This window comes from Fukomys damarensis, unplaced genomic scaffold, assembly GCF_012274545.1.
Source record: "Fukomys damarensis isolate Sample0158 unplaced genomic scaffold, DMR_v1.0_HiC HiC_scaffold_5, whole genome shotgun sequence".
Lineage (NCBI taxonomy): Eukaryota > Metazoa > Chordata > Mammalia > Rodentia > Bathyergidae > Fukomys > Fukomys damarensis.
In genome coordinates, this window is record NW_022900917.1 from 70580711 (window position 1) to 70596833 (window position 16123).

The 16123-nt window shown below is 43.6% G+C and overlaps 1 non-coding gene across 1 annotated transcript; it reads right to left on the reverse strand.

The window, feature by feature from the left end:
* Positions 1-15794: 15794 nt before the first annotated feature.
* Positions 15795-15901, reverse strand: LOC117285042. Its single transcript, XR_004516056.1, has one exon. It is a non-coding gene; the product is annotated as a U6 spliceosomal RNA (small nuclear RNA).
* Positions 15902-16123: the final 222 nt, after the last annotated feature.

Consider the following 16123-nt stretch of genomic DNA (forward strand, 5'->3'; position numbering starts at 1 on the left):
GTCACAATGCAAATCCATGGGACCAAAATCTTCAGAGAGACAGCAGCCTGCTGACCTCGACATCCTCTAAGGGAAGGTGCTTGAGAAGGAAGCCATCCTGCCATTGCTTAGAATGAAGATTAGCTAAAATGACCATAGGGCTGAGATACATAGCAGGAAGTTAGGCTATTAATCTCCAGTGGGAAAAATAAATGAACTGAAGAGTTCAGGTTGGCATGGTCTGACTTGTTGACTTTCCTTTCCTGAAGCCAAGTCACAGCAGAGCCAAGTCATGACTGGAAACCATTTTATTTTATTTTATTGCTATGAGAAGTCATTTTTGCAGGAACCAGAGACTAACTGAGCTCCTTACAAGAGTGTATAGTTACTGTGAGAAGAACCAAGACAACATAAATTGCCTTTTATAATGAATGGAGTTATTGCTCCAACCTCAGTAACCTTTTGGCATTTCCCATGTATTTTCCAGGGTCCAGATTTCTCCCTAGATGGAACCAGTATAGCACCCACTACAACTCAGCAGATCACCTCTGCAGGCTGGAAAAGATGCCCAGTAAATAATTTTGGACATCTATAAAATCTCTCCCTGCATTGCTAAAGACCAAAGGGACTAATTTAGATCTGCCTTTCTGTTTCAATATATCTAGGGAAGTGATTTACCATGATGTTGATTTCTGACCTCAGCAGGAAAAATTGAGAACCTGAGTGTTCTAGAAACAATCTGTATCAGATGGGCAAGTTTCAGGTAGCTACTTTCAGAAACTAATGGAAATACTTTGCAGTCAGCATCATCAAGAAACATGAGAAGCATTTAGAAACTAATAATTTCAGATGTGACCACAGTAAAGCAAAGACCCAACACTGGAGGTATATATTGGATGCCTGGAACTGTTCAGAACAAATTACTCTCTTCTTTTTCATTGTCCCTTCCAACTGAGGAGGGACTTTCACCAGGATTTGGTAGGGAAGGAGAACTAACATTTTAAGGTAAGATTCTGCACTTTAACTTTTACATAAACACTTGGGCTTCTTGCATTAACCCTGTGTGCCATGAACTTTGTTGTACAGATGAAGCTCAGTGAAGGTGAGTGATTTCTTATCATTAAGAGGCCCTGGGTAATTGAGTCAGCAATTGAATTCAGAGCTGGGGCTTCTACACCAAGCTTCTGCAAACACAGTCTGGGTCACTGAGTGGGGAAATGCCACTCAGCAGTCTATGCTGTTCCTGTGGTTTCCAAATCGATTGCAATCAAAAACACCAAGAAGCTCGTCAGACAGATTTTTAAGCTTCATCTCTGAGGTTCTGACTCCCTAGATGCGGTATGGGGCCCAAGGGTCTGAATTTGAAAACCAAAGAGTCCAGGTGCTTTCCTTTGTATAAAAAGGTATCATGAATATGCTGTTGGATTTGAAGCATATTTGAAATAGAGTTTAAGTGGGCCATAACTTTGCTTCTCATAAAAGAGAAATAATGTAATATTTAAGTTTGTCTGATTTGTTTCACTTAACATTATGTTCTCAAAATGCATCTGTTTTCCTACAGATGACTCAAGCTTATCTTTCTTGATTGCAGAGTAGTGCTCCATTGTATAAAAGGACCACATTTTCTTCATCCATTCATCTGTTGATGGACACGTAGGCTGCTTCTGAGATTTATCTGTCGTGAGTTGTGTGCTAGAAGCAGGAGTGAGCATGTGTCACTGTACTATGATGTCTTTAACTCTTTGAGGAAGACACTTAGAAGAAGAAGAAGAGCTGGGTCACATAAATTTCTAGTTTTAGTTTTGTGAGCAATCCCTATACCAGTTTACACTCCCACCAACAATGTAGAAGAGTCCCTTTTTTCTCCACAGCCTCACCAGCATTTGTTATTGTTTGATTTCATGATGGTAGCCATGCTTTCTGGATTGAGGTGGAATCTCGGTGTTGTTTTAATTTCATTTCTTTGATGGTCAGAGATTTTCAACATTTCTCCATATATTCATAGGCCATTTGTACTTCCCCTGTGAAGTATCCATTCGTTTCAGTTGCCTATGTTTGGATTGAGTTTATTATTTTGAGGAAGTCTACTTGTTTTAGTTCTCTCTATAATCTAGATATTAGACTTCTGTCTGAGGAGTGGCTAGCAAAATTTTTTCCCATTCTTCAGGTTGCCTCTTCACTGTTGGTGGTTTCCTTTGCAGTGCAGAAGCTTTTTAATTTGATGTCATCCCATTTGTTGATTCCTGATGTTATTTCCCATGCAACTGGGGTTCTGTTCAACAGCTGCCATTTCTCAGAGAGGGATAGCATGTTTTCTTCAGCCTGCCTGCCTAGATTCACTTTTCTAAGCTTATCTTCTTTGATGATGTCAGTTAAACGGGGTTATTTAAACTCTCTCCATCTTGGCATCACTGATTTCAAAAGGAGAATAGTACAGTAGCAACTCAGAGGAAGTCAGAATAAATAAATCAGTCAGCCCATCAAGTCCCTCTCTCATATTCTGGATAAATATTAGTGGATGTTAACTGGTGGCCGTTGAAGTGATCTTGTTCAATTTGCTGAGGGCCTGCACATGTTGGGAGGGGACCTATGTCAGCATGTGTGCACTTGTATGTTTATATGTAAGAGGCATGCATATACATAGCCTCACATGCAGCCACTTCACATTTACCAACACCTTCAAGGTCATAATTTTTGGTTTCCCCAGCACACAGATGACAAAAATGCAGTCATGGTGTCTCGCCACCACAGACCTTACAGCTGGGAAGATGGAGCTGAGTTCTGAACTCAGGCTCCACAACTCACAACCCTGTGAAACACTTTCTCCCAGCAAAGCCCCTCATGGTAACAACTTATTGCCCAGTCCTATTCCTCCTCGACTAGAAGCTTCTGAAAGGGTAGAAACGTGTGGCGTCGCAGGCCCTGCTGATTGTACAGACTCCTGCTCTGTTGGGAGAAAATGATCTTGAAACAGCTACCATAGAAGACTGAGAGAAAAGGAGGGTGCCTGCATTTTTTTATTTGTTCTTAAAATCCTAGAAACCCAGAGGCACACTTGGACAGTCTGAGCCTGTGTGAGCACCTTCATTTGACCACACTCTCCATTCTCCTGCAGTCGGAGCTTAAAACCATTTCCATGAAATGTCACTAAGGAATCATGTGCCATCATCTACACCCTGCTGTTAAAGGCCTATAATAAATTCTACTCTCTAGGGCAAGACTGTAATCCACAGGAACCAGTCTCACACTGTGGTGTAAGGATGGTGAGGCTCTGGGATGTTGAGTAGGCTCACCTTAGAATCAATCGGACACATTGTAAGTTATATTCTTAAGAGGAAAAAGTCCAACCTGCTACCATGAAAGCAAAGCCCAGAGAGATCTCAGCATGATTTGGTGGCTGGCCAATTCTTGCCCTGCTCATCTGGCCTCCAGCTCAGGCTGCCTGGTCTCAAAAAGGCCCGTTTCTCACACTGTCCTTTTGCTGGCTCCACCTAACCCGGCCCTGTCACCGTCTGTTTTACACTCCACTGTCCCCATTTTGGAGAGATTTCCCTGAAACAGAGCCAACCCTTCCAGTAAGAATGTAGAGCAGAATGGCGATTTCTGAGAGTGAGGTCTGGTGGAAACAAAACCCAGACATGTAAAATTTGACACCTCAGCCGACATCTGTGCCCGCGTTCCCTCCCAGTTCCCACTCCCACCTTGCCCCACTGCCCCACCGTCGACATTCCCAGAATTTTATCCTGGGGAAACCACAGCCAGCACTTACCACCAGAGGCCAAATTCCCTGGCAGCAGCCTTGCTTTTAAAAGGGTGATGTTAAAAAAATTGTCAAGACCTGTGGGGCTTTCTAACACGTTGGAGGGGCCCCCAAAACCGTGTTGCACCAAGTATAATATTATCTTTTCTATGGGAGACCTCTTAATTGATTCCATGTAAAAGGTTCATAGGTAATGAGTTTTAAACAAATAGTGATATCCCACTACCCAACTGGCCAAGAAAGTAAATGGCTTTTGCCCTGACTTTAGTGAGCAGGGGGTTGGCAGAGAAGCTTGTGTGGAAATCTGGCCCCACTGCAAAAGGCAAGACCTGGGTTCTTGGGCTCAGACATAATCAAATCTAGCTCAGTTTCCACAGTACGCTTTTAACAACCCCAGAACAAGTGTGGTGCTAGGTACTGACACAGTGGAGATGACAGAGCACACAGCTGGGTGCTCAGAATATTTCAGAGTAATAATTGACTCACAAATAGGTTAATTAACAGTAAGTAAACCTTATTTGGAACTCAGCCTCTCTACGATACCTGTAGTTCCAAAAATATAACATATCTCCTGGGCCTCAAGACTTTGCCAGTGCAGATTTATGGCCAGGAATGCCTGTCTCTCCTGCCTGTCCCAGAGCTGGTCAGTGGAGTTCATCACAAGTTCTCTGAATGTTTTGTTTCCAAACACCTCCCTATACATCTGAACTAGATGGAGGGCATGAGCTTCTTTATTTCCATTTTCAGTTCCTAGACTATACTTTTTTAGTGCACTTTAAATGGAAAGATAAATGAATGAATGCTATGAGATTTGAAGTAAAAAGAAACTATAGCCACCCTACATGTCATTGACTAGTGCAAGGCCTGCATGGTGTACTAGGAGGAAGTAAAACCTGCACTGTAGAGGTGTGAGTCACTAGGCATCATTCCCCATGATAGTCGCCTACTAGTTACGAGAGCACTATATGCAGCACTCGATGGCCAAAGCTGTCATCAGGAGAGGTGAAATCAGGGGCACTGGGAAAGAGCACATTGCTCTGCACACTAGCTACTCTGTAAACAGTAGTCAAATTAAACTGGACTAGGAGGAATAAGAATATCAGAATTAAGTGGTGTAGAGTAGAGCAGAATGAGGCTTCATTGCAATGATTTCATCTGATAGAATATGAGCTCCTTAAGGGAAGGGATTTTATTGGTTTTGTTTTTGTTGTCTCCTCAGTGTCTATCCCAGAATAGTTACTAAATGCATGTGAATGAGGGATGGGTAGATGCACAGATCGCTACATGGTCACTCTGTCAGCAGAAGAGTCTAGATGCCTTGCGGATGTCAGCAGAAGAGTCTAGATGCCTTGTGGATGAACCTCCCTGGAAAGAGATCGAGGAATTCAGAAAGCTGCCCTGAGAACAAGACTGATTCTTCCTAACCTATTAAGAAAAAGCACAGATCACAGAGGATGTACATCAACTGCACAGATGAACATGAAAGTGGCATTAATTTAAAAAAGGGAAGTTACTGTTCTGCAGTCACTGGCTTTGGAACACAGGATGCTGATCAGCCTTCTGTGTTATGTAGCAGTCATGTAGCCAATAGTTCCCCACCTTTATGGAATATAAGATACTTGACAACAGCCACAGTCCTGAAACATCTAGATACTTTGCCATAGAAAGAAACCCAAATCCAAATCCATCCTGAGTCGCTTGATCCCTTCTTAGGGAGGCCTGCTCACCATGTCTGATCTTTCAAGTGTCCATGAGAGGAAGGGAGTAGCCTTACCCATAATCACCCCAGAGAGACACCAAGGTCGATGGCTGGCATATGGCTGGGGTCCACAGGGTTCTCCACTAACGGAGGGGAAATCATGACTGTGCCAAGAGCGGCTGCATCTAACTCACCTCCCTAGTTCAGAACTTATGAACCATCTCATTCCAGTGCAGAACTGAACCTCATGGTCATCACGGATGAGTCCCAAATGGATAGAACGTTCAGCCAAGGGGGATGTCTACAGCTCCTTCACTGCACAGGTATGGAGATGAGGCCTGCAAGGAGAAAGGATATCAACATACATGCTGGTCATTGCGGAATGCAGACAGGACTACAGAGAACCAGAAGTGGCATGTTTGGGCTTGAAGAAATGCTAGGAAGGTAAGCTAGGTACCAAAGAAAGCAGGTAACACCTGCAGACAGGAAAAATACCAGGAGAGGGATTCTCTCTCAGAGCCTAACGAAGAGTGCAGTCCTAGGGACATCTTCATTTCATCCCAGTGTAACCGATTTCAGATTCCCAATTCAGAGAATTTCTACAGTTTTGTGCCACTAAGTGTGGTAATTTGTTGTGGCAGCAAGAGGAAGCTGGGATACTTGGATTGCCAACAGAAAATATAGAACATCCAGTTAAAAGGGAGTTTCAGATAAGTAACAATTTTTAGAATAAATGGGCTCCACGGATGTGTCATGTGTCTTTGTATGCTAGACCTGGTGCCCTTAACTAATTCCCTCCCTGCTCGTCCCTGGGTCTGCAAAGTCCCCTTCCTTGTCCTGCCTGCTCATTCGCAGTGGCTTTCCTCTACCTGCTCGTGTGGGCTGGGTTATGACTCAACAGAGTGCAGGCCTCCGACAAATAGCTCAGAGTGAAAGTTATTACTCTGCATCATTGCCTATCAATTATTTATAATTTATAATGCAATGCCATTCGTAATGGGTAATATGTTTTCCTATTGTGTCGGAATATCATCCACCTCATCAGAACAACCACCAGGAAGATGGATTGGCTTGCTGCAAACAGCGATACCCGGTTGTTTTTTTGTTTTTGTTTTTAGCAAGATGTGTGCATTTTTGAATCTGAAAAGCACTGCTGTTTTAGATAAAAGTCTTCTATGAACTCAAAGAGAAAGAATCCACCTTTTCTGACAAGTTGATTCCCTAAGACACAGGGGAGAAACTGAGGTGAGGCAAATGTAGTCTTTGGCACAAGAGTGTAGAGAGGCTCCACGTTTCAGAGGCAGACCCTGCCCTTGTACAAAAACGAGTTTTTCCTAAACCTCAAATCCTGAGAAACCTGCTTGCCTCATGCCAGTAATGGCTCAGTTAAGAAAACTCACATTTATACTACATAAGCAACTCAAAGACTTAGACCACCCACAAAAAAGACCCAATCAAGAAATGGGCAAGAGAAGAGGAGAGGGAAGAGAAGGGAGGGCAGGTGGCCAGCAAACATGTGAAAAAAGAGGGTTCAACATCTCTGGCCATTAGAAAAATGCAAACTAAAACAATTCTAGGATTTCATCTTACACCAGAAAGAATGACAGTCATGAAGAAACCAAATAATAACAAATGCTAGCGTGGCTATGATGAAAAAGGAACACTTCTACATGATGGTGGGAATGTAAAATAGTATACCCACCTTGGAAATCAATATGGAGTATCCTCAAAAATTTTAAAATAGAAATTCCACTCAATCCAGCTATTCTCCTTCTAGGCATCTTCCCAAAAGAGCTGAAAACATCATATTACAGTGCTACATGCACACCCATGTTTATAGCAGCACAGCTCAAAAGAGCGAAATCATGGAAGCAGCCTGTGTAACCATCAACAGACAAACAGATAAAGATAAGGTGGTGTCTATCCATAGTCAAATACTACTCGGCTATAAAGAAGGATAAACTCAAGACATCTGCAGGAAAATTTATGTATTTGGAAAATATAAAGTTCAGTGAAATAAATCAGAAACACAAGCTTCAATTCTGCAGGGTTTCTCTCACTTGAGTAAGGCAAAATACAAATAAAGAGAAAAATAAAGGATGGATAGAAGCAAACAGGAAGACAGATCTTTTGCAAATGGGAAGGGGTCCAGGAGACCAAGGGGTAGGGAGGGAAGAGAGGAAGAAGAAGTAAAAATATTTAAGATGTGTCACGTACATGTACTGAATACCAGCATGGAATATAAATATTGTATTTCATAAACATGAACTTAAAACCTAATAAGAATGAAAATGGTAAATATCATATGACACAAACATGAAATAAAAATAACATCAAAAATAGGAATAAAAATGGGGAAAGAAAATTTTCAGGTGGCGGGAAGGAGATGGATAGGGAGGGGAAGGGGATCAGATAAGAATGGAGTTGTGTGACGTCACGCACCTGCTCCCCAAGATGAATGTAAATTTCATGTACTGAAAACATGCAGCAGTAAAGAAAGGGGAGGAGAAAACCTCACTTGAGTCATCCACAAAAGTCAGAACTAAATAGTTTAGGAAAAGCTGAGATGCAGAAAGATGTGGAGAGGCCAACATCCAGCCGGAGGGAAGACAGTGCTGAGCCTTGTCATTGTTACCCCAGCATTGTTTTCGTCAGTGCTCCAGAGTTTCAGCTGGGGTTAGAGGTTTGCCCCTCATTTTCGGCACTGGAGTCAATCCCTCCGGACTGAAGCAAATTAGCACAGTTCTGTGACCCTGGCTGCTGAGCCTGGGCTCCTGCCTCAGGCCCGAGCTTCTCAGCCGGTCACGAGCCCCTGGTCAGAGCAGGCTTCGCACAGGTTCAGCCCTGGACTCAAGACTTGATCCACGATAGAGAAATGATTCCTCTGTCTTCCAAAGTTTTTGGAATACGAATAGGAAAACCAGAATTGCTGGGGCTGTTTTGTGACCACGAGGAAAACAAAATGAGGGTGAAGCAGTCGCATCTCGATTGGCAAAGATGAAAGAATCATGTACAGAAGCCAGAGTCTTCATCAAGCCTCACCTGAACAGCTCATTGCCTCTGGACTACTCTCTTCCATAACCCCATAAATTTAGGTTAATATTTAACCAATTCGAGGCAGAATATTCTTTCTCTTGCAAGAGAGATTCCCAAATGGACAATGGACTGGAGATTCCCAACTTGAGAAAGGCAAATTCTCCAGTTCCACTGCCAAAATGAAAATGCTCCTCCTCTATCCATGTGTGGCTGCTCAGTTTGTCTAATATGGCTGATGTCGCTGAGGACCTGACTTTTAAATTACGTCAGTTTTAATTAATTTAATTTTAAACTGCAGCACAGAATTAGTGGCTATCCTGTGAGACAGTGCCCTCCTGAAAGCCTCCTTCCCTTCTGCTGTTACCTCCTCCAGGGTGCCTCTCCTGATGCTTTCTTTCTTTCATTGTTGGTCAAGTTCTCTTCTGTGTGTCTCCATGGTCCTCAGAATGCCTTTAGCACTGTGATTCCTCTTTCAGAGGAGCTGCCCTTACTTCTGTTTCTTTTGCTTTGCTGTGCTGGAGATGGGGCCCAGGGCCTCAACTGCATGAGGCAGTTGCTCTCCCACTGCTGCAGCCAGGTACACAGCAAAGGCACTGTGGCTGTGACCTTGAACGGGGTGAGGTTGCACATGGCCCAAATGTGTCCTGGACAGCTGAAGGCTGTGTAGTCTGCAACAGTATAAGGTCATAGTGCTTGCTCCCATAATTAGTTCCTGTCCATATCCTGGTTTCTAATCTTGATCCACTCCTCCGTGCATGAAGCTCCAGTTACTGCCTTTCCTTACTGAGTTTAGAAATCCTAGCTTGCGGTGGGATCTGTGACTATAGATTCCTATCCCACTGCTGCTTTCTAATTCATTGAGCTTTCCATTTCCCTAACCCTTGGGCTGATCAAACCGCGATGAAAAAAAGGAGGAGTTGCGTGGATAATGCAGAGCGGGAGCAAAGACCCCTGTGATTTATAGGTGGTGGAGGGTGAGTTTGGTGGAACAAGGAGCCTTCTCTTCCAGATTTGCATCCTAATCCTGGAGCTCTGAAACTGGAAACTCTTCCTGTTCTTTCTTTCCATAAACAACCTCCATTGAGTTCCTAAAATGTGTTAAGCATGGTACTAGATGGGGGTTCCATGTGCAGAAAAACAGTCAAAAGACAACATCTTTATCATACTGAGTCTCATACTGTAAGTGGGAAGGCGGACAAAATTGATGTACAAGTATAGAACCCATCTACCTATACCTAGTGAAGAAAAATGGAGTAGAGGATGGGGAACAGTGAGCTCAGATAGGTTAGGTCCGAGGCCCAGGAAAGGACTGAGGTGACAAGGTCGAGGCTGGTGGTGCCTGGGATGGTACAGTACTATGGGATGCAGGAGAAGAACTTGCTGGTCTTTCTTCCCTTTGTCTTGCTCTTTCCTTCTCACTTCATTCATGCATTTCCCAGATCAGATCCTTGCCGCCCCCACCCTCAGACTTCCTCATGGCTTGGCCACTGACACCCTCACCATCTGGGGTCCCAGGGCTTCCCCTGAGAGTCAAACTCTCTCCTCGGCTGAGCCCACTCCTATCTGAGCAGGAGGCAGCACTGTGCACCCTGTCGAGGGGTTCTCTCCCCCCAACTCCTCCTGCCTGCCCTGGCTTGAGGCAGACTGGCAATGTTCCTGGCTGTGAACCTGGCTTTGTACACCTAAGGAGCAGTGGAGCAGGTGGCTGTCCTCACTCCCAGGGCCCCATCTGAATGCCAGTGACCCAAATCCCATTACTGCCCTTCAGCTTCATTCATAACCATAAGTTTCTCATCTCTTCTGGTGTTCGGGAAAATATCATTTCCACTTGCAGGAAAAACAACTCTGCCTCCCATTCGAGAATTTGCCAGGCATTGATTTTTATTATTACTACAAGTTCTTTCTTTTACCCCATTTCATTTAGGCTTTTAAAGCCCATTTGTTTATATAGCTTGAATCAGGGGGAATTTTCTGGCTACCTGGGTGGGTAGGCAATTGCAAGAGATTATTCAAAGATTCTCCAAAGGGAAGAGGCATCTATTCCACGATGGTTTTATGTTTAAAAAAACAAATACTGTACCTACTGAAAGATTCAGTGGAGAAATGATTACACATCACAAAATTCACCTGGAAGAAGACATGAGAAATGATATCGCTGTGGTCTTTCCTAGGGGAGCCCTGGGAAATGCAGGACACGGCTGCAAAACATGGCACCATGGGCCCCAGCCTGGCTTCACCCAGGGAAGGCTGAGCAGAAACGTGAAATTCCTTCACAATGAGCCCAGAGACAGGGCAGTGTAAATGATACTGATAGAAACAAAAAGCCTGCTGCACAAAATAAAGAACCAATAATAGGAAACAGGGAAGTAGATCTTTTGCAAGTGGGAGGAGGACCAAAAAGAAGGTGAGAAGGGAAGGAAAGAGGATGTCAAAAATATTAGGGAGTGTGATAAGAACAACAAATGCATACTAATTAAAATAAAAATTTGAAGCAAAACACAAAAAACACAGATAAAGATCCTCTCCTGAGCTCCCAGGTGAGCCTCACTTGTGCCCTGCGTTTGGGGTAAGCAGCTTTGGTTTAGAGAAGAGAGAACTGGAGCTCAGTAAGCCCAGCTAGCCACAAGCTAGAAGCTGGTGAAAGCTGGATTTTTTTAAAAAAGTTTCCACGCAGGCCTGCCTTATTCTCTTTCTGCAACCCAAAACAGTTTTTTGATTGGGATACCAAGTCCAAGGTGTCTATATGCTTTTCATAATAGTAAGACTAGCAGCTCCCAGTCCAGGAAATCAGTTCATACCTTACAGTGTATTCTCACAGTTATCCTCCCACTTGATTCTCCTAGCCAACTTGGGGAGGTAGCATTTCATTTCATCTTATGAATCAAGAAATTGAGGGGCACATTTCAGACACACTTGGGCAGCCAGGGACATGCACTTCAGCAGCTTCTCTGGAGTCCCACAGACTTGTAGTCAAGTTGTGATGCTGCCACTTTCCAACCCTGTGATCCCAGGTAAAATGTATATCTTTTCTACATCTTAGTTTTCACACTGGACCCCAAAAGGCGAGGAGTACCTACTCCCTAGGCTAAGCTTATCCCTTCATTGCACAGTGGTCTGAGCACTAGAAGTACAATAACGGACAAAACAAAACTCCCTGCCTTCGTGGGCTGCAGTGAAGGAAGACAATCAGATGTCTTTATTGGATCTGCCCCGCTCAGTTAAACATTTCTGCTGATCCTTGCCATCCATCTGAGCCTTCTCAGAGAGGGTGTGGCCAGGAGATCGTCAGGCCCGCAAACAAACTGCAGAATTTTGAGGCCAGGGGTGGACCAAAAAGCCCACTGGCTTTCTCTAAGCCCCCTGGGTCCATAGGGTGTTCTCTGCCCCCACCCCGCCTTTGCCCATGCCTTCCTCTCTCCATGCCCAGCTTTCTTTCTTCCCACTGCTCCACACAGGACACAGGCAATGGCACAAACTGGCAGCTTTTGGCTTTGTGCAGAGAGCATTCTTCAGTGCTCAGAGAAAATCCAGCCCAGCTTCCCATGTTACCAAAGAAGAGGCTGAGGCTGAAGCTGAGAACTAGAAAGTTAATAGGGCTGCACAGACCTCATCTGTGAGGATAAGAAAACTAGACTGGTTTGTCAGGACTGTCCCATCTCTCATGCTTTGAGTTGTTTGGCAGACACAATCATGATAGAAATCACCTCTATCTAAGCACGGTTGCCTCTAACTGGCTTCTCCAGAGCTATTCCAGCCACCACTCCAGCCCATACACCCATGCAGCCTGAGAGATTGGTTTAGTATTTGAATGAGATACAGTGCCTTCCTCACCAGTGGCTTCTGCTGTGCCTCACGTTGCCCTGTCCAGTCCATGTGGCCTGGCTTTCACCACCCTTTGGAAGAGCCCTTGAATTTCTGGTCTCCTCCCTGGCTCCTCCAGTCTCTCTGGCCTCTGCCTTTCCATGCCAGGCCTTCCCTCCTTGGCAGCCCTTGGGATGGCACCCAGAGATTCCCACTCACCCTTATTCGCACTCTGTGCACAATCTCCTCTCTCGTGTGTAGACTGGACCTGATGACTGCTGCAGCCCTACAAGGCAAAGGGCACGGACATCACACCCAAGATTAGGCCAAGAAAAGCAGCCTCCATCCTAGTTCATTCCCTCTCGCCTAGTTCTGTCTGATGAAGTAATGTAAGCTTCCGTGTTATAAGCTGCCCCTTGGCAGAAATGGAGGGTGTCTTGCACCAGTAGCCAATGAGGAGCCAAGGCCATCCAATCTAACATCCCTGGAGAAAACACACTGTGCCACCAACTAGTTTGGTGAGTGTGAAGGCCATTCCGCCTCTGATCCAACCATAGACAGACTAAATGCCTGGATAACTAGGACCTTAATTGCTGCTCGTAAGAGACCCTGACCCAGGGGATCCGGCAAAGCTGTGCCCTCAGTCCTGACCCACAGACAGTGAAATAATAAAGGTTTATTGCTCTAAGCCATGAAGTTCCGGTGTAATACATTACACAACAGACTACCAAGGTACCACCACAGAATCTTTTCTCTTCTTGTTCTCTCAGCCTGACATTCTCCTTCCACCCAAACCTCCTGATGGTTGGCTTCCCATAAAGCCTCTCAGCTTACATATCCCCTCTCGGAACGTCTTCCCTGGTCAGCTGTATAATCAGACCGTTTCTCTGTTTTATTACTCACTCTCAATTGGGGGGGGGATTTTGTTTACTTGCTGATTTACCTGTCACTACCATCCTAAAACCAAAGCTCTATGACATAAAACGTTTTCTGATGTGTTCATAGCTAAATCTCAGCTCCTAAAACAGAGTCAGGCACAGAGCCCTCTCTCAATAAGTGGGTGCTTAAGAAATGAATAAGTGAATAACACATGGAAAGGGGGTGTGAAAGAGAGGGAGGGGATGAAAAGGCCTGAAACATGACTTTTAAAGCTCTGGGACAACAGATCGGCATTTGTCCTCCTGCTTCCTGTACCTGCTTGATGGGGTACATTTTCAGTCTGAAGGAGCCCAGGTTATTTCAGAGATCACCTCATACTTTCCTAATTTTTCCCGCTTAATTTTCCTGCAACTTCAGCTGAATTTCTAAGTGACCAAAAAATACAGTTCTCTTCCTTTTGGTTCCCCCTATGTCATTTCCTCCCCTATAAACAACCAACAGGTTTCAACAACTCTCCCCTTCCAAAGGCACAGTACTGAAAAGATTGCAAAGCTTATAGAACTATTGCAATGCCATATTTATATTTGGTAAGTCTCAGTGACTCAAAAACAAATTAAGAGCCCCTTAAATTCATGTGGTTTTAAAAGTTAAGCAGACATTTCCAGGCTTAGAGTAAATTGCCATATTGTAAAAACTCACTGTGCACCTGAGCAAAGGTCTGTTTCCTTCCTAACTACCCTCACCGAGTGTGTAGCTAGAAGCGACACAGTGAGCTACATCCCTGTGTTTCTACAGAAAGCAGACATAAAAGATCATCTCTCTTTTAAGAGCACCTCCAAGGGAAAATCCTGAGAAATTTGTGTTTCTTTTATTCTTGAATGCAACCCATAAATGAGGACATACATCAGTTCAACACCAAAATGTCAGGGGCCTATCTAGCACAAGGCAAAGACTATCAAATTAGGTCAACAAAGCACAATCTTCCAGCAGCCATTTTCAAGATGCATGCCTATGAAAATATACAAAACACAGCCAAAGATAACACACAGTGGTAATATCAACAGAAAATGTGTTTCATCTAAATGTTTGAAGTACACTGCGGTGTACTTACACAACAGAATACTATATGCCCTAGGAAACTATTTTCAAAGTCCTAAGGAAAATGTCTTTGTCGTCTTGGTAGATGACATTTACTCAAAGTAGAAGACATGAACCACATCCTGATTTTACTTTTTGCATCTTCTAAGGTGAACTTTGTCCTCACTTGCTCTCTCCCCACCCGCTTTTCACTAGGCCTGTCCTCCCTACCTCTACACTTTCTTCCCATGGAATTCTCAATCTTGCCTGCTGTGGATTCTGACATTTCCAGGAGACCAGGAGACAGGAAGAGATATTAAAAATTTTAGATAAAATTCTTTCTTGCTGGGTATGCTTTCAGGCCCTTGTCTGTTATGGAGGTTCTAATTATAAGCAAAGAGAGCAAATCAAAAGAGAGGCCACACAAATGTATTAGACTATACATAGAAAAGAAGCTCAGAATAGGGGAATAAATGGTTATGAGAGGCAGAGAATGATTTGGGGTGTGTGGAGAAATTGGAACCTCCTATGAAGTCTGGGGGTATAACAAAGTAGGAGAATAAAATTTCACCATGGATATGATCTGAATCCTACTTAACAATACTGGAAAATCCTAGGAAAATCCTGTATTCTCCCCAACAGTTATCTATGATTGATGGAGTATAGACTTTTGAGATTAACATTGGCTAAGTCTGGACCATATGGTGCCTAAGTGCAGAGAAGACACCATGATCATCTAAAAGATGAACTTGAAAGCACTCACGGTGGTATTTCTCTACAGTGGGACCAGAGCTAGTTTGTAATTTGTTCCTTATATTTCCCTACATTTTCTCTAACTTTCTTCTGTAAAAAGATCCTATATCCAGAAAAAAATATGTATATCCAACAATTGTGCTGTTGTCCATTACTACAGTCACAGTTGGATGTTTGATAATGTGACAGAAAAAGAAGGCAAAAAGGAAGAGCCTTCTGCCTCCTGTAGGGGGGAAGGACAGCCACAAAACCCCTCCAACAGTGGCTTTGGCCTCATTCACAGAAGGACTTTTTGCCAAAGGCAGTTTTGTCGATGTTTCTCAAAAGTTGCATTGGAGTCAAGGGTGTATACCAGTGGCAAAGTGTCCGCTGGCCCTGAGTTCCCAAAGAATAGAGTATGGGTCCTGAGGACAAGCAACTGAAGAGAGAGTGGTTGTTTTTGTTTTTGTTTTTCGATTAATTAATTTCATTGGTACATTTAAGGTATACAATGTAATGACATTCATCATTGGAAATTAGCACCTTTATGTAATCCATCTTGGTTCTTGTTTTTTCCCCATTCCCCTGCCCTCCCTTCAACCCTTCCACCCCTCCCTAGTTACAAAGACTTTGTTTCCATTTATCCTTTTCTCATATTAACTCCATTCCCTTCTTTTCTCTCCCCAAACCCTTCCACTATCCTTCACCTTTGCACCTTTTCTTCCTATTTCACATTATCTATTATACCTTTTTAGTCCTTACTTGCACTATGAGTTTCTCACACTAGAGACACTTTTCAGTATTTACACATGTGTGTCCTATTTATTTCACTAAAATATGGAATGCTTGACGAATTTGCATGTCATCCCTTCACAAGGGCCATACTCATCTTCTCTGTATCGTTCCAATTTTAGTATATGTACTGCCGAAGCAAGCACTGAAGAGAGCTTTTTCTCATGAACTTTTCCCATTTAGTTCTAGACTTACCCCAGCATGCTTTTCCTCCTGTGCATAGAAACATAAAAGATAAGGGAAAACATTTTTTACCAAATTATGTCATTGTATGCTTTTCTGAACATAAAGTTTAGTCATCCAGTGTTGTATTACCTTAGTTCTCACACTCTATATTTAAGCAGAGATCACAAAGCACTAGTGTGTCT